General features: G+C 36.3%; 1 protein-coding gene across 1 annotated transcript in view; it reads left to right on the forward strand.

Moving 5' to 3' along the window:
• Positions 1 to 16,777, forward strand: part of LOC136863509 (uncharacterized) — a 931,909-nt gene that overhangs the window by 623,827 nt on the left and 291,305 nt on the right. The window lies entirely within an intron of this gene.

The following is a 16,777-nucleotide window of genomic DNA, read 5'->3' on the forward strand; positions in this document are numbered from 1 at the left end:
GAACGGGATTTGAACCACGGAACCCAGCTGTGAGAGGCCGGCGCGCTGCCGAGGATCCTTATAAGTACATTAAGAACAGTAAAATCAATTGGTCTCACCTCCTTCTACAACCCACCGCCGCTAAGTTTATTTACCGGCACCCCCCCCCCCCCAAAAAAAAATTAAAATAAGGCTTGTTTCTTATGTTTAAAGAAGATTTCAAACACCAATGTTCACGTCTATTACCTTCAGTTTTGAGATATAAGTATCCCCATAAAAATAATTTACTTTTTTCACTTCATTTCACACTACTCCCCCCCCCCCCTAAGTGAATTTTCCCGCAAAAAATACTTGTTTCATTAATAGTAAAGGATCTTCTAAATACCAATTATCACGACTCTAACTTCTTCAGTTTTTGATTTATGTGTCCTCATGAAAGGAATTAAACTCCTTTACACTCCCGCCCTCCAAGATGGTTTCCCCCCAAAACGCGCTTTTCTTTGTTTTTAAAGGAGATCCAAATACGAATTTTCACGTCTGTAACAACTTTAGTTTTTATTAGATGTATGTATTCTCATTCAATTAATTCAATTAATTTTTCAATTCTTTCACCCCCCCCCCCTTCATTGGATTTTCCGAGAATACGTGTTTCTTTATTTTTAAAGCAGATTGCAAATATCAAATTTCACGTCTGTAACATCTTCATTTTTGAGATATCAGTAGCCTAATTAAAAGAATTCAACACCATTTTCAGTTACTTTTACCCCCCCCCCCAAATACACCCAAGTTGTATTTCCGAAAGCAAAAAATACACGTTCCTTTATGTTTAATAGAGATAAAAAATACCATTTTTCACTTCTGTAACATGTTAAGTTTTTTGAGATAAACTGTAAAAATTCTCATTTTAAAATTTCACCCCTTTTGAGTTCCCCTTAAGTGGAGTTTCCAAACACAAATCACCTATGTTTCTTTAGATTTACAGGAGATTACAAACACCCACTTTTTACGTCTGTAACATTTTACGTTTCCAAGATATTCTGTAGATATAGTCTTTCAAAAATTCACCCAATTTGTCACTCCTGTTTAACCGCCATTAATTGGATTTTCCAAAACTAAAAAATACGTGTTTCTTTATTTTTAAAGGAGATCCCATATACAAATTTTCAGTTCTGTAATATCTTTCGTTTCTGAGATATATGTATCCTCATTAAAGGCATTCAACCCATTTTTCACCCTTTTACACCCCTCCTATTGGGATTTACAGGAAACAAAAAATACGTTTTCCTTTATTTTTAGAGGAGATTCTAACTGCCAATTTTTACATCTGTAAATTTTAAAGTTTAGGATGTATACACACTCATTTTAAAAAATTTACCTTCCCCCCTTTTACCCCCCAATATTTGGATTTTCCAAAAACGAAAAAATACGTGTGTTTATTTATTTTTAAAGGAGATTCTAAATACCAATTTTCACATATATAACCTTTAAAAATTTTTGAGATAGATACACTCATTTTAAAATATTACTCCCTTTTCACCCCCCCCCCTAAATTGGATTTTCCAGAAACAAAAAAATACGTGTTTCTTTATTTTTAACGGAGATCCCAAACACCAATTTTCAGGTCTGTAATATCTTCAGTTTCTGATATATAAGTAGCCTCATTAAAGGCATTCAACCACTTTTTAGCCCCTTTTCACTCCTCCTATTGCGATTTTCCGAAAACAAAAAAATACGTGTTCCTTTATTTTTAATGAAGGTTCTAAATACCAATTTTTACATCTGCAAACTTTAAAAGTTTGGAGATATATATTCGCTCATTTTAAAAATTCACCCCCTTTTCACCCTCCCATTAATTGGATTTTCCAAAAACAAAAAATTACGTGTTTCTTTATTTTTAAAAGAGATCAAAAGTACCAATTTTCAGGTCTGTAATATCTTCAGTTTCTGAGATATAGGTACCGGTATTCTGATTAAAGGCATTCAACCCCTTTTTCACCGTTTTCACCCCTCCTATTGGGATTTTCTGAAAACAAAAAAATACGTGTTTCCTTATTTTTAAAGAAGATTCTAAATACCAATTTTAACATCTGTAAACTTTTAAAGTTTTGAGATATAGAGCAACTCATTTTAAAATTTCACCCCGTTTTCACCCCTTTAGCGAAGGAATATCCAAAAATCCTCTCTTAGCGAGCACCTACGTCGTAATATGAATATATCCCCAAAATTTCATCTCTTTATGTCCAGTAGTTTTGGCTCGGCGATGATGAATCAGTCAGTCAGTCAGTCAGTCAGTCAGGACAAGTTATTTTATATATATAGATAGCTTGTCCTGACTGACTGACTGACTGACTGACTGACTGATTCATCATCGCCGAGCCAAAACTACTGGACATAATGAAATGAAATTTTGGATATACATTCATATTAAGATGTAGGTGCTCGCTAAGAGAGGATTTTTGGATATTCCGTCGCTAAGGGGGTGAAAATGGGGGTGAAATTTTAAAATGAGTGTATCTATATCTCAAAACTTTTAAAGTTTACAAATGTAAAAATTGGTATTTTGACTCTTCATTAAAAATAAGGAAACACGTATTTTTTTGTTTTCAGAAAATCCCAATGGGAGGGGCGAAAAAGGGTGAAAAGTGGTTGAATGCCTTTAATCAGGATACCGGTACTTATGTCTCAGAAACTGAAGGTTTTACAGACCTGAAAATTGGTACTTTTGATCTCTTTTAAAAATAAAGAAACACGTATTTTTTGTTTTTGGTAAATCCAGTAAATGGGAGGGTGAAAAGCGGGGTGAATTTTTAAAATCAGTGTATCTATATCTCAAAACGTTGAAAGTTTACAGATGTAAAAATTGGTATTTAGAATCTTCATTAAAAATAAAGAAACACTTATTTTTTTGTTTTCGGAAAATCCTAATAGGAAAGGAGGAAAGGGGTGAAAAGGGGTTGAATGCATTTAATGAGGATACTTATATCTCAGAAACTGAAGATGTCACAGACCTGAAAATTGGTGTTTTGTATCTCCTTTAATAATAAAGAACCACGTATTTTTTTGTTTTTGGAAAATCCAATTAATGGGGGGTGAGAAGAGGGTGATTTGTAAAATTAGAGTATCTATACATATCACGAAACTTTTAAAGTTTATAAATATAAAAATTAGTACTTAGAATCTCCTTTAAAAATAAAGAAACACGTATATTTTTCTTTTCGGAAAATCCCAATAGGAAGGGTGGAAAAGGGTGAAAATATGTTAAATACCTTTAATGAGGCTAATTATATTTCAGAACCTGAAGATATTACAGACCTGAAAATTGGTATTTGATATCTACTTAAAAATAATAAAGAAACAGGTATTTTTCGTTTTTGGAAAATCCAAGTAATTGGGGGGGGATGAAAAGGGGTGTGAATTTTTAAAATGAGTGTATCTACATATGAAAATTTTAAAAGTTTACAGATGTGAAAATTGGTATTTATAATCTCCTTTAAAAATAAAGAAACTCGTATTTTTTTGTTTTCGGAAAATCCCAATAGGAAGGCTGTAAAAGGGTGAATAATGGGTTGAATGCCTTTAATGAGGCTACTTATATTTCAGAACCTGAAGATATTACAGACCTGAAAATTGGTATTTGGGATCTACTTTAAAAGTAAAGCAACACATATTTTTTCGTTTTTGGAAAATCCAAATATTGGGGGGTGAAAAGGGGGTTGATTTTTTGAAATGAGTGTGTCTACATCTTAAAACTTTAAAATTTACAGATGTAACAATTGGTAGTTAGAATCTCCTCTAAAAATAAAGTAACGCGTATTTTTTTTGTTTCCTGTAAATCCCAATAGGAGGGGTGTAAAAGGGTGAAAAATGGGTTGAATGCTTTTAGTGGGGATACATATATCTCAGAAACGGAAGATATTACAGAACTGAAAATTTGTATAAGGGATCTCCTTTAAAAATAAAGAAACATGTATTTTTTTAGTTTTTGGAAAATCCAATTAATGGCGGTTAAGTAGGAGTGACAAATTGGGGTGAATTTTTTGAAAGACTATATCTACAGAATATCTTGGAAACTTAAAATGTTACAGACGTAAAAAGTGGGTGTTTGGAATCTCCTGTAAATTAAAGAAACATAGGTGATTTGTTTTTGGAAACTCCACTTAAGGGGAACTCAAAAGGGGTGAAATTTTTAAATGAGAACTTTTACGGTAAATCTAAAAAAACTTAACATGTTACAGAAGTGAAAAATGGTATTTTTTATCTCTATTAAACATAAAGAAACGTGTATTTTTAGTTTTCGGAAATACCACTTGGGTGGAGGGGGGGTAAAAGTGACTGAAAATGGTGTTGAATCCTTTTAATTAGGCTACTGATATCTCAAAAATGAAGATGTTACAGACGTGAAATTTGATATTTGCAATCTGCTTTAAAAGTAAAGAAACACGTGTTCTCGGAAAATCCAATGAAGTGGGGGGGGGGGCTGAAAGAATTGAAAAATTAATTGACTTAATTGTATGAGAATACATACATCTAATAAAAACTAAAGTTGTTACAGACGTGAAAATTCGTATTTGGATCTCCTTTAAAAACAAAGAAAAACGTGTTTTGGTGAGAAACAATTTTTGGGGGCGGGAGTGTAAAGGAGTTGAATTCCTTTCATGTGTACACATAAATCAAAAACTGAAGAAGTTAAAGTCGCGATAATTGGTATTTAGAAGATCCTTTACTATTAAACAAACAAGTATTTTTTGCGGGAAAATTCACTTAGGGGGAGGGGGGAGCAGTGTGAAATGAAGTGAAAAAAATGAATTATTTTTATGGGGATACATATATCTCAAAACTGGAGGTAATAGACGTGAACATTGGTGTATGGAATCTCCTTTAAACTTAAAGAAACACGCCTTCTTTTAAGTTTTTTTTTGTTGGGGGGGAGGGATTGGCTGTAAATAAACTTAACGGCGGTGGGGTGTAAAAGGAGGTGAGACCAATTGATTTTACTGTCCTTAATGTACTTACAAGGATCCTCCGTTGCTCAGGCGGCAGCGCGCCGGTCTCTCACAGCTGGGTTCCGTGGTTCAAATCCCGGTCACTCCATGTGACATTCGTGCTGGACAAAACGGAGGCGGGACAGGTTTTTCTCCGGATACTCCCGTTTTCCCTGTCATCATTGATTCCAGCAACACATAATAATAATAATAATAATAAGAAGAAGAAGAAGAAGAAGAAGAAGAAGAAGAATGTACCGAACCGTCGTCAAATGTGCGGACCACGCTAGAAACAGCTCCTGGATGGGTAATGACTAAGAATGAAGTCCAGTCGCGGGTTCAGTGCCGCCAAGGCACCCAATATGACACCACGCCGTATCTTCTGAAGGATTTTATCCATATTAAAAATGATTATAGGAAGAGGTGGCAAAGATTTACGGACCCAACTGACCTGGAGGAATACCTGAGCCTAGCCCGGGAAGTATGAAATCGATTGCTGGAAAGGAAGATTGAAAAATGGGAGGAAACGTGCCGTAATCTAATAGAAAACGAGTCAGATCGGGAATTTTGGTGGATTCTCGCAAAAAACGAGTCAGATCGCGAATTTCGGCAGATTATATATCTAAAACAATAAGAATTCAATTATAAATTTCAATATAATACCGTAGCGAAGCACGGGTATCTTGCTAGTCTATATATATAAAATAGCTTGTCCTGACTGACTGACTGACTGACTGACTGATTCATCATCGCCGAGCCAAAACTACTGGACATAAAGAAATGAAATTTTGGGCATAGATTCACATTAAGATGTAGGTGCTCGCTATGAGAGGATTTTTGGATATTCCATCGCTAAGGGGGTGAAAAAGGGGGTTGAAATTTTAAAATGAGTGTATCTATATCTCAAAACTTTAAAAGTTTACAGATGTAAAATTCGGTATTTAGAATCTTCTTTAAAAATAAGGAAACACGTATTTTTTTGTTTTCAGAAAATCCCAATAGGAGGGGTGAAAAACGGTGAAAAAGGGGTTGAATGCCCTTAATCAGGATACCGGTACTTATATATCAGAAACTGAAGATATTACAGACCTGAAAATTGGTACTTTTGATCTCTTTTAAAAATAAAGAAATACGTATTTTTATATTTTAGGAAAATCCAATTAATAGGAGGGTGTAACGGGGGTGACTTTTTAAAATGAGTGCATCTATATCTCAAAACTTTTAAAGTTTACACGTGTAAAAATTGGTATTTAGAATCTTCATTAAAAATAAAGAAAGGCGTATTTTTTGGTTTTCGGAAAATCCCAATATGAGGGGTGGAAAGGGGGTGAAAAATGGGTTGAAGGCCTTTAATGAGGATACTTATATCTCAGAAACTGAATATATTACAGACCTGAAAATTGGTACTATTGATCTCTTTAAAAAATAAAGAAATATGTATTTTTTTGTTTTTGGAAAATCCAATTAATTGAAGGGTGAAAAGGGGGTGAATTTTTAAAATGAGTGCATCTATATCTCAAAACTTTTAAAGTTTATAGATGTAAAAATTGGTATTTAGAATGTCATTTAAAAATAAAGAACCACGTATTTTTTTTGTTTTCGGAAAATCCCAATAGGAGGGCTGAAAAGGGGTGAAAATGGGTTGAATCCCTTTTATGAGGATACTTATATCTCAGAAACGTAAGATATTACAGACCTGAAAATTGGTGTTTGGGATCTCCTTTAAAAGTAACGAAACACGTATTATTTGTTTTTGGATAATCCAATTATTGGGGGGGGGGTGAAAAGGTGAAATTTTTTAAAATGAATGTATCTACATCTCAAAACTTTTAAAGTTTATAGATGTAAAAATTGATATTTAGAATCTCCGTTAAAAATACAGAAACACGCTTTTTCTCCGGAAAATTCCAATAGTAAGGGTGGAAAAGGGTGAAAAATAGGTTGAATGCCTTTAATGAGGCTATTTATATTTCAGAACCTGTAGATATTACAGACCTGAAAATTGGCGTTTGGGATCTCCTTAAAAAATGAAGAAACATGTGTTTTTTGAATATCCAGTTAATGGGGGGTGAAAGGGGTTGAATTTTTGAAAATGATTGTATCTATATCTCAAAACTTTTAAAGTTTATAGGTGTAAAAATTTGTATTTAGAATGTCATTTAAAAGTAAAGAATCACGTATTTTTTGTTTTCGGAAAATCCCAATGGGAAGGGTGGAAAAGGGGGAAAAACGGGTTGAATGCCTTTAATGAGGCTACTTATATTTCAGAACCTAAAGATATTACAGACCTGAAAATTGGTATGTGGGGATCTACTTTAAGAATAAAGAAGCAGGTATTTTATGTTTTTCGAAAATCCAAATAATAGGGGGTTAAAGGGGGGTAAATTTTTTAAATGAGTGTGTCTACATCTTTAAACTTTAAAAGTTTACAGATCTAAAATTTGGTATTTAGAATCTCCTTTAAAAATTAAGGAAAACGTATTTTTTGTTTCCTGTAAATCCCAACAGGAGGGGGTGTAAAAGGGTGAATAATGGATTGAATGCCTTTAATGAGGATACATATATCTCAGAAACTGGAGATATTACGGAACTGAAAATTTGTATATGGGATCTCCTTTAAAAATAGAGAAACACCTATTTTTTGTTTTTCGAAAATCCAATTAACGGCGGTCAAACAGGAGTGACAAATTGGGGTGAATTTTTCGAAAAACTATATCTACAGAATATCTGAGAAACGTAAAATATTACAGACGTAAAAAGTGGGTATTTGGAATTTCCTCTAAATGTAAAGAAACATAGGTGATTTGTTTTTGGAAACTCCCCTTAAGGGGAAATAAAAACGGGTGAAATTTTAAAATGAGAATTTCTACAGTATAGCTCAAAAATCATAACATGTTACAGAAGTGAAATGTGTTATTTTTATCTCTATTAAAAATAAAGAAACGTGAATTTTTAGTTCCCGGAAATACCACTTGGGTGGATGGGGGGTAAGAGTGACTGAAAATGGTGTTGATTTCTTTTAATTAGGCTACTGATATCTCAAAAATGAAGATGTTACAGACATGAAATTTGATATTTGGAATCTGCTTTAAAAGTAATGAAACACGTATTTTCGGAAAATCTAATTAAGGGGGGGGGGAGAATTGAAAAATTAATTGATTTAAATGTATGAGAATACATACATCTAATAAAAACTAAAGTTGTTACGGACGTGCAAATTGGTATTTGGATTTGCTTTAAATACAAAGAAAAACGCGTTTTGGCGGGGATACCATCTTGCGGGGCGGGAGTGAAAAGGAGTTGAATTCCTTTCACGAGGACACATAAATCTAAACTGAAATACTTAGAGTCGTGGTAATTGGTATTTAGAAGATCCTTTACTATTAAAGAAACAAGTCATTTTTTGCCGGAAAATTCACTTAGAGGGCGGGGAGAGTGTGAAAGGAAGAGAACAAATTGAATTATTTTTATGGGGATACTTATATCTCAAAACTGAAGGTAATAGACGTGAACATTTGTGTTTAGTATCTATTTAAACATAAAGAAACACGCCTTCTTTTAATTTTTTTGTGGGGGGGGATAAATAAATTTAACGGCGGTGGGGTGTTAAAGGAGGAGAGACCAATTGATTTTACTGTTCATAATGTAGTTATAAGGAGCCTCCGTTGCTCAGGCGGCAGTGCGCCGACCTCTCACAGCAGGGTTCCGTGGTTCAAATACCGGTCACTCCATGTGACTTTCGTGCTGGACAAAACAGAGGCGGGACAGGTTTTTCTCCGTTTACTCCGGTTTTCCAGGTCATCATTCCTTCCAGCAACACTGTCCAATATTTCATTTCATTTGTCATTCATCGATCATTGCCCCAGAGGAGTGCTTCGGCTGGCGGCACAATTCCTATTGTCGCCGCTAAATGGGGCTTTATTCATTCCATTCCTGACCCTGTCGAATGACTGGAAACAGGCTGTAGATTTTCGATGTACTTATTCTGATCATAAACCGATCATTTCCTGGGTTCGATTTCAACAGCCATCTTTTCCTTTTCCTTCGGAAAACGTTCAAAGATTACAGTAGCCTCTTCTGGCATATAAATTAAAAATTTAACACATTTGAAATAAACGATATGAATGAGATTGACCGTCAAATTGTTCACCTCTATAATAAGGTCAATAATGCACGGAAGTATTTCATTTGTATCGCCAGAAATCCCGCACACTTGCCTACGTGCGACAATGGTGCTGGTCACATTGTCAACAATTACAATGGTAGCAGATTTAATTTACCGCCAAGTAGCAGTCTTGGATCATGCTGTGGGGTAATAATAATAATAATAATAATAATAATAATAATAATAATAATAATAATAATGTTCTGGACCGTCGTCAAATTGTGCGAACCGCGCTGGAACGGGCCCTGGACTGGTAATGACTACGGGTACAGTCCGGCCGCGGGTTCAGTACCGCCAAGCCATCCAAGACGACACCACGCCGGATCTCCTTCTGGATTTGATCCATACTAAAAATGCTTATAGGAAAAGATGGCAAAGATTTAGGGACCCAAATGACCGCGTGGAATACGTGGACCTAGCCCGGGAAGTATGAAATCGATTGCTGGAAAGAAAGATTGAAAAATGTGAGGTTCTACGCCGTAATCTCTCAGAAAACGAGTCAGATCGCGAATTTCGGTGGATTATATATAAAACGTTAAGCATGCAATTATAAATTTCAGTATAATACCGTAGAAAAGCACGGGTATCTTGCTAGTTTTATATATATAGACTAGCAAGGTGCCCGTGCTTCGCTACGGTATTATACTGAAATTTGTAATTGAATGCTTATTGTTTTAGATATATAATCCGCCGAAATTCGCGGTCTGACACGTTTTCAGCGAGAATCCACCAATATTGCCGATCTGACTCGTTTTCTATTAGATTACGCCACGTTTCCTCCCATTTTTCAATCTTCCTTTCCAGCAATCGATTTCGTACTTCCCGGGCTAGGCTCAGGTATTCTTCCCGGTCAGTTGGCTCCGTAAATCTTTGCCAGACCGTATTTTATTTTAATCATTTTTAATCTGGATAAAATCCTTCAGGAGATCCGGCGTGGTGTCATATTGGGTGCCTTGGCGGCACTGAACCCGCGGCCGGACTGCATTCTAAGTCATTACCCGTCCTGGAGCCGTTTCCAGCGCGGTCCGCACATTTGACGACGGTCCGGAACATTATTATTATTATTATTATTATTATTATTATTATTATTATTATTATTATTATTATTATTATTATTATTATTATTATTATTATTATTATTAATAATGTTCTTCTTATTATTATTATTATTATTATTATGTGTTGCTGGGATGAATGATGACAGGGAAAACCGGAGTATCCGGAGAAAAACCTGTCCCGCCTCCGTTTTGTCCAGCACGAATGTCACATGGAGTGACCGGGATTTGAACCACGGAACCCCAGCTGTGAGAGGCCGGCGCGCTGCCGCCTGAGCAACGGAGGATCCTTATAAGTACATTAAGAACAGTAAAATCAATTGGTCTCACCTCCTTTTACACCCCACCGCCGTTAGTTTTTACTGCCAACCCCCCCCCCCAAATTAAAAGAACGCGTGTTTCTTTATGCTTAAGGGAGATTCCAAACACCAATGTTCACGTCTATTACCTTCAGTTTTGAGATATAAGTATCCCCATAAATATAATTTACTTTTGTCACTTCATTTCAAACTACTCCCCCCCCCCCCACTTAGTGAATTTTCCCGCAAAAAATACTTGTTTCTTTAATAGTGAAGGATCTTCTAAATACCAATTATCACGACTCTAACTTCTTCACTTTTTGATTTATGTGTCCTCATGAAAGGAATTCAACTCCTTTACACTCCCGCCCCCCAAGATGGTTTCCCCCCAAAAACGCGTTTTTCATCGTTTTTAAAGGAGATCCAAATACGAATTTTCACGTCTGTAACAACTTTAGTTTTTATTAGATGTATATATTCTTCTACAATTAAAGTCAATTAATTTTTCAATTCTTTCACCCCCTCCCCCCGCTTCATTGGATTTTCCGAGAATACGTGTTTCTTTACTTTTAAAGCAGATTGCAAATATCAAATTTCACGTCTGTAACATCTTCATTTTTAAGATATCAGTAGCCTAATTAAAAGAATTCAACACCATGTTCAGTCACTTTCACCCCCCTCCACCCAAGTGGTATTTCCGAAAATTAAAAATACACGTTTCTTTAGGTTTAATAGAGATAAAAATACCATTTTTCACTTCTGTAACATGTTAAGTTTTTTTAGATATACTGTAAAAATTCTCATTTTAAAATTTCACCCTTTTTGGGTTCCCCTTAAATGGAGTTTCCAAAAACAAATCACCTATGTTTCTTTACATTTACAGGAGATTCCAAACACCCACTTTTTACGTCTGTAACATTTTACGTTTCCAAGATCATCTTTCAAAAATTTACCCCAATTTGTCACTTCTGTTTAACCGCCATTAATAGGATTTTCCAAAAACTAAAAAATACGTGTTTCTTTATTTTTAAAGGAGATCCCATATACAAATTTTCAGTTCTGTAATATCTTCCGTTTCTGAGATATATGTATCCTCATTAAAGGCATTCAACCCATTTTTCACCCTTTTACACCCCTCCTATTGGGATTTACAGAAAACAAAAAAATACGTGTTCTTTTATTTTTAGAGGAGATTCTAACTACCAATTTTTACATCTGTAAATTTTAAAGTTTTAAGATGTAGACACATTCATTTTAAAAAATTCACCCCCCTTTTCACCCCTCAATATTTGGATTTTCCAAAAACGAAAAAATACGTGTTTCTTTACATTTAAAGTAGATCCCAAATACCAATTTTCAGGTCTGTAATATCTTCAGGTTCTGAAATATAAGTAGCCTCATTAAAGGCATTCAACCCATTATTCGCCCTTTTACACCCTTCCTATTGGGATTTTCCGAAAACAAAAGAATACGTGTTTCTTTATTTTTAAAGGAGATTCTAAATACCAATTTTTACATCTATAAACTGTAACAGTTTTGAGATATAGATACACTCATTTTAAAAAATCACCCCCTTTTCACCCCCCCATTAATTGGATTTTCCAAAAACCAAAAAATACGTGTTTCTTTATTTTTAAAAGAGATCAAAAGTACCAATTTTCAGGTCTGTAATATCTTCAGTTTCTGAGATATAAGTACTGGTATCCTGATTAAGGGCATTCAACCCATTTTCCTCATTTTCACCCCTTTTCACCCCTCCTATTGCGATTTTCCGAAAACAAAAAAATTATTGTTTCTTTATGTTTAATGAAGATTCTAAATACCAATTTTTACATCTGCAAACTTTAAAAGTTTGGAGATATAGATTCACTCATTTTAAAAATTCACCCCCTTTTCACCCTCCCATTAATTGGATTTTCCAAAAACCAAAAAATACGTGTTTCTTTATTTTTAAAAGAGATCAAAAGTACCAATTTTCAGGTCTGTAATATCTTCAGTTTCTGAGATATAAGTACTGGTATCCTGATTAAGGGCATTCAACCCATTTTCCTCATTTTCACCCCTTTTCACCCCTCCTATTGGGATTTTCTGAAAACAAAAAAATACGTGTTTCCTTATTTTTAAAGAAGATTCTAAATACCAATTTTTACATCTGTAAACTTTTAAACTTTCGAGATATAGACACACTCATTTTAAAATTTCACCCCTCTTTTCACCCCCTTAGCGAAGGAATATCCAAAAATCCTCTCTTAGCGACCACCTACATCTTAATATGAATATATCCCCAAAATTTCACTTCTTTACGTCCAGTAGTTTTGGCTCTGCGATGATGAATCAGTCAGTCAGTCAGGACAAGTTATTTTATATATATAAATTACTTTCGAAGTTACATTGGTGTCTCATTCCTTTTCTCTCAAGATGGTATCCCTGAGTCTCCATCTAAATTTTCGTGATTGGCCTACAAGTGGTCACGTGATTTAAGTTTCCACCTGCACGAACCTAGGCTAGCGAATGTCGTCGAAACCGCTGTACTTTTCCATTCAACCTTTCCTGGAATTCATGACGTCGCGGAAGTTTCCGTTCGCCCAAAATATCCCAGCGCACTGCACGTGTGGCAAGCTTTCATTGTCTCAAACTATCCCCTTCTCTTTCGGACCATGACTTATTTGTGGACTTGTATTTTTCCCGGTCGCCAAACTAATGGGCTCTCTGCTGTGAAGCAGCTAAATGTTGTTGTGTCGAGCTAATCCGTCAGGCTCCAGTCTGTCGTGTTCCTTAGCTCGTATTTCAACACTACACAGATGAAACATTTTCAACTACACTTCTGTATTTCAATAAATGTACTATTTCCCTTCATAAATCAAATCATGATTGACTTTGGGTCTAAGTCACTCGGGTTCATCGTGTGAGGCTGATAGGCTGGTACTAGCCCTGCAGAGGGCCGACCTAAGCCGTGCTGGGAGATGTACCCTGCAGTAGTGGTGAGGAAGGAGCGGTCAGGATCTGAGCAGTTTTTATGACATCACCCGGTTATACCAAGTGAACTACCAAGTGAATACACTGTAGCAGCACGTTATTGGTATGCTAACGTAAAGGTATTTCACCCGTCTATCCACTGTCCTTTTCTTACAACATAACTGTTTTGCTGAATACAGCAATATTGTTTTGTACTGGAGAAGCCGACCTGCTCATTTCATCCTTGTGATGCCTCTTGATATGATCCCACACATTTCATACGCCAGCACTCTTCGCACAAATGCGGCCGCAAAATCTGCATTTTGCTGATTTTTAGCATCAGTAATTTCAAAGAACTGCCTTACATCAGACGGTTTCCGTGGCATTTGTGGTACAAATTTCTCTAAACATTTATTTACATCCCTGGCCCGCCTCTGTGGTGTAGTGGTTAGCGTGATTAGCTGCCACCCGCGGAGGCCTGGGTTCGATTCCCGGCTCCGCCACGAAATTTGAAACGTGGTACGAGGTCAGGAACTGGGTCCACTCGGCCTCAGGAGGTCGACTGAGTAGAGGTGGGTTTGATTCCAACACGGCCACGCCCGCTTCCTTCCCTCTTCCTTGTCTACCCCTTCCAATCTTCCCATCCCGCACAAGGCCCTTGTTCAGCATAGCAGGTGAGGCTGCCTGGGCAAGGTACTGGTCCCCGTCCCCAGTTTTATCCACCGACCCAAATTCTGACGCTCCAGGATACTTCCCTTGGTGTGGTAGAGGTTGGATCCCTTACTGTGTCCGAGGGAAAAGCCAACCCTGCAGGATAAACAGATTAAGAAATAGAGAAGAAAGAAAGAAATTCTTTTAAATATTCTAAAACATTAATACCATCTAAAAATGGGATTAAATATCAAACTAATGCCACCATCATTATGTCTTTTTTTTTTGCTATTTTGCTTAACGTCGCACCAACACAGGTATGTCTTATTGCGACGATCAATCATGGGATGGGAAGTACTTATTTGATTATTGTTTGGTCGGAGGACCTATACCAGATGAATGGAGAGTTGCTATAGTAGCCCCTGTGTATAAAGGAAAGGGTGGTAGACATAAAGCTGAAAATTACAGGCCAGTAAGTTTGACATGCATTGTATGTAAGCTTTGGGAAGGCATTCTTTCTGATTATATTAGACATGTTCGTGAAATTAATAACTGGTTCGATAGAAGGCAATTCGGTTTTAGGAAAGATTATTCCACTGAAGATCAACTTGTAGGATTCCAGCAAGATATAGCAGATATCTTGGATTCTGGAGGTCAAATGGACTGTATCGCGATTGACCTGTCTGAAGCATTTGATAGGGTGGATCATGGGAGACTACTGGTGAAAATGAGTGCAATTGGACTAGACAAAAGGGTGACTGAATGGGTTGCTATATTTCTAGAAAATAGATCTCAGAGAGTTAGAGTAGGTGAAGTTTTGTCTGACCCTGTAACAGTTGAGAGGGGAGTTCCTCAGGGCAGTGTTATCGGACCTTTATGTTTTCTTATATATATAAATGATATGAGTAAAGGAGTGGAATCGGAGGTAAGGCTTTTTGCGGATGATGTTAATCTCTATAGAGTGATAAATAAGTTACAAGATTGTGAGCAACTGCAACGTGATCTCGAAAATGTTGTGAGATGGACAGCAGGCAATGGTATGTTAATAAACGGGGTTAAAAGTCAGGTTGTGAGTTTCACAAATAGGAAAAGTCCTCTCAGTTTTAATTACTGCGTTGATGGGGTGAAAGTTCCTTTTGGGGATCATTGTAAGTATCTAGGTGTTAATATAAGGAAAGATCTTCATTGGGGTAATCACATAAATGGGATTGTAAATAAAGGGTACAGATCTCTGCACATGGTTATGAGAGTGTTTAGGGGTTGTAGTAAGGATGTAAAGGAGAGGGCATATAAGTCTCTGGTAAGACCCCAACTAGAGTATGGTTCCAGTGTATGGGACCCTCACCAGGATTACCTGATTCAAGAACTGGAAAAAATCCAAAGAAAAGCAGCTCGATTTGTTCTGAGTGATTTCCGACAAAAGAGTAGCGTTACAAAAATGTTGCAATGTTTGGGTTGGGAAGAATTGAGAGAAAGTGGTATGTTCCGAGCTGTCAGCGGAGAGATGGCGTGGAATGACATTAGTAGACGAATAAGTTTGAAAGGCGTTTATAAAAGTAGGAAAGATCACAATATGAAGATAAAGTTGGAATTCAAGAGGACAAACTGGGGCAAATATTCATTTATAGGAAGGGGAGTTAGGTATTGGAATAACTTACCAAGGGAGATGTTCAATAAATTTCCAATTTATTTGAAATCATTTCGGAAAAGGCTAGGAAAGCAACAGATAGGGAATCTGCCACCTGGGCGACTGCCCTAAATGCAGATCAGTATTGATTGATTGATTGATTGATTGATTGATTGATTGATTGATTGATTGATTGATTGATTGATTGATTGATTGATTGATTGATTGATTGATTGATTGATTGATTGATTGATTGATTGATTGATTGATTGATTGATTGATTGATTGATTGATTGATTGATTGATTGATTGATTGATTGATTGATTGATTGATTGATTGATTGATTGATTGATTGATTGATTGATTGATTGATTGATTGATTGATTGATTGATTGATTGATTGATTGATAAAAAGGAACACAAAAAGCAGAGGAAATATAAACCCAAATTTGATGAGCACCGATTGAATACAGATATAGTATTGTTACAAGGGGAGGTCACGACGTTCGGATCACGGATTATCCTCAGACTCTGTACACTTTTAATAGTCAATCCAAATAACACAATGTACAAGTAGTAAGGCGTACTATTTAGGCGTTCTAGAGAAAATTGCAAGAAAACCTTTTGCGTCGAACACGTAGCAGTGCGTTGCGATCAAGAGCGGTCGAGCGGTTAGCTACCTATCCTGCAGTATATTACAGTTGTGTACATAATGAAAATTGAGACACACGTAAAGTTTAACGTCATGCATCCTTAGCCAGCAGTCCACATTACAAATCACCCACGCTGTGACGTCACAGCTCTGTCAGGAGAAGGCCTTCGCGTTCTGTTATATAAAGATAAGCATCCATTTTAAAATCGCCCGGGCTTATTACGTCAAAGCTCCATCATTCCTCCAAGGGAAGACGGCAAAGAGCTTGTGTGAGGTTAGGTTACCGTTCGTGGCCAAGATTAGGTTAACACACGTGTTAGCCACACCTACAACTCACCTCACTAGTTCGGCTCCTCCAAGAGAAACCCGTAAATAGCCTGTCTGAGGTTAGGTTAGCGTTCCTCTTAGCGA

Source organism: Anabrus simplex, chromosome 2, assembly GCF_040414725.1.
Source record: "Anabrus simplex isolate iqAnaSimp1 chromosome 2, ASM4041472v1, whole genome shotgun sequence".
Lineage (NCBI taxonomy): Eukaryota > Metazoa > Arthropoda > Insecta > Orthoptera > Tettigoniidae > Anabrus > Anabrus simplex.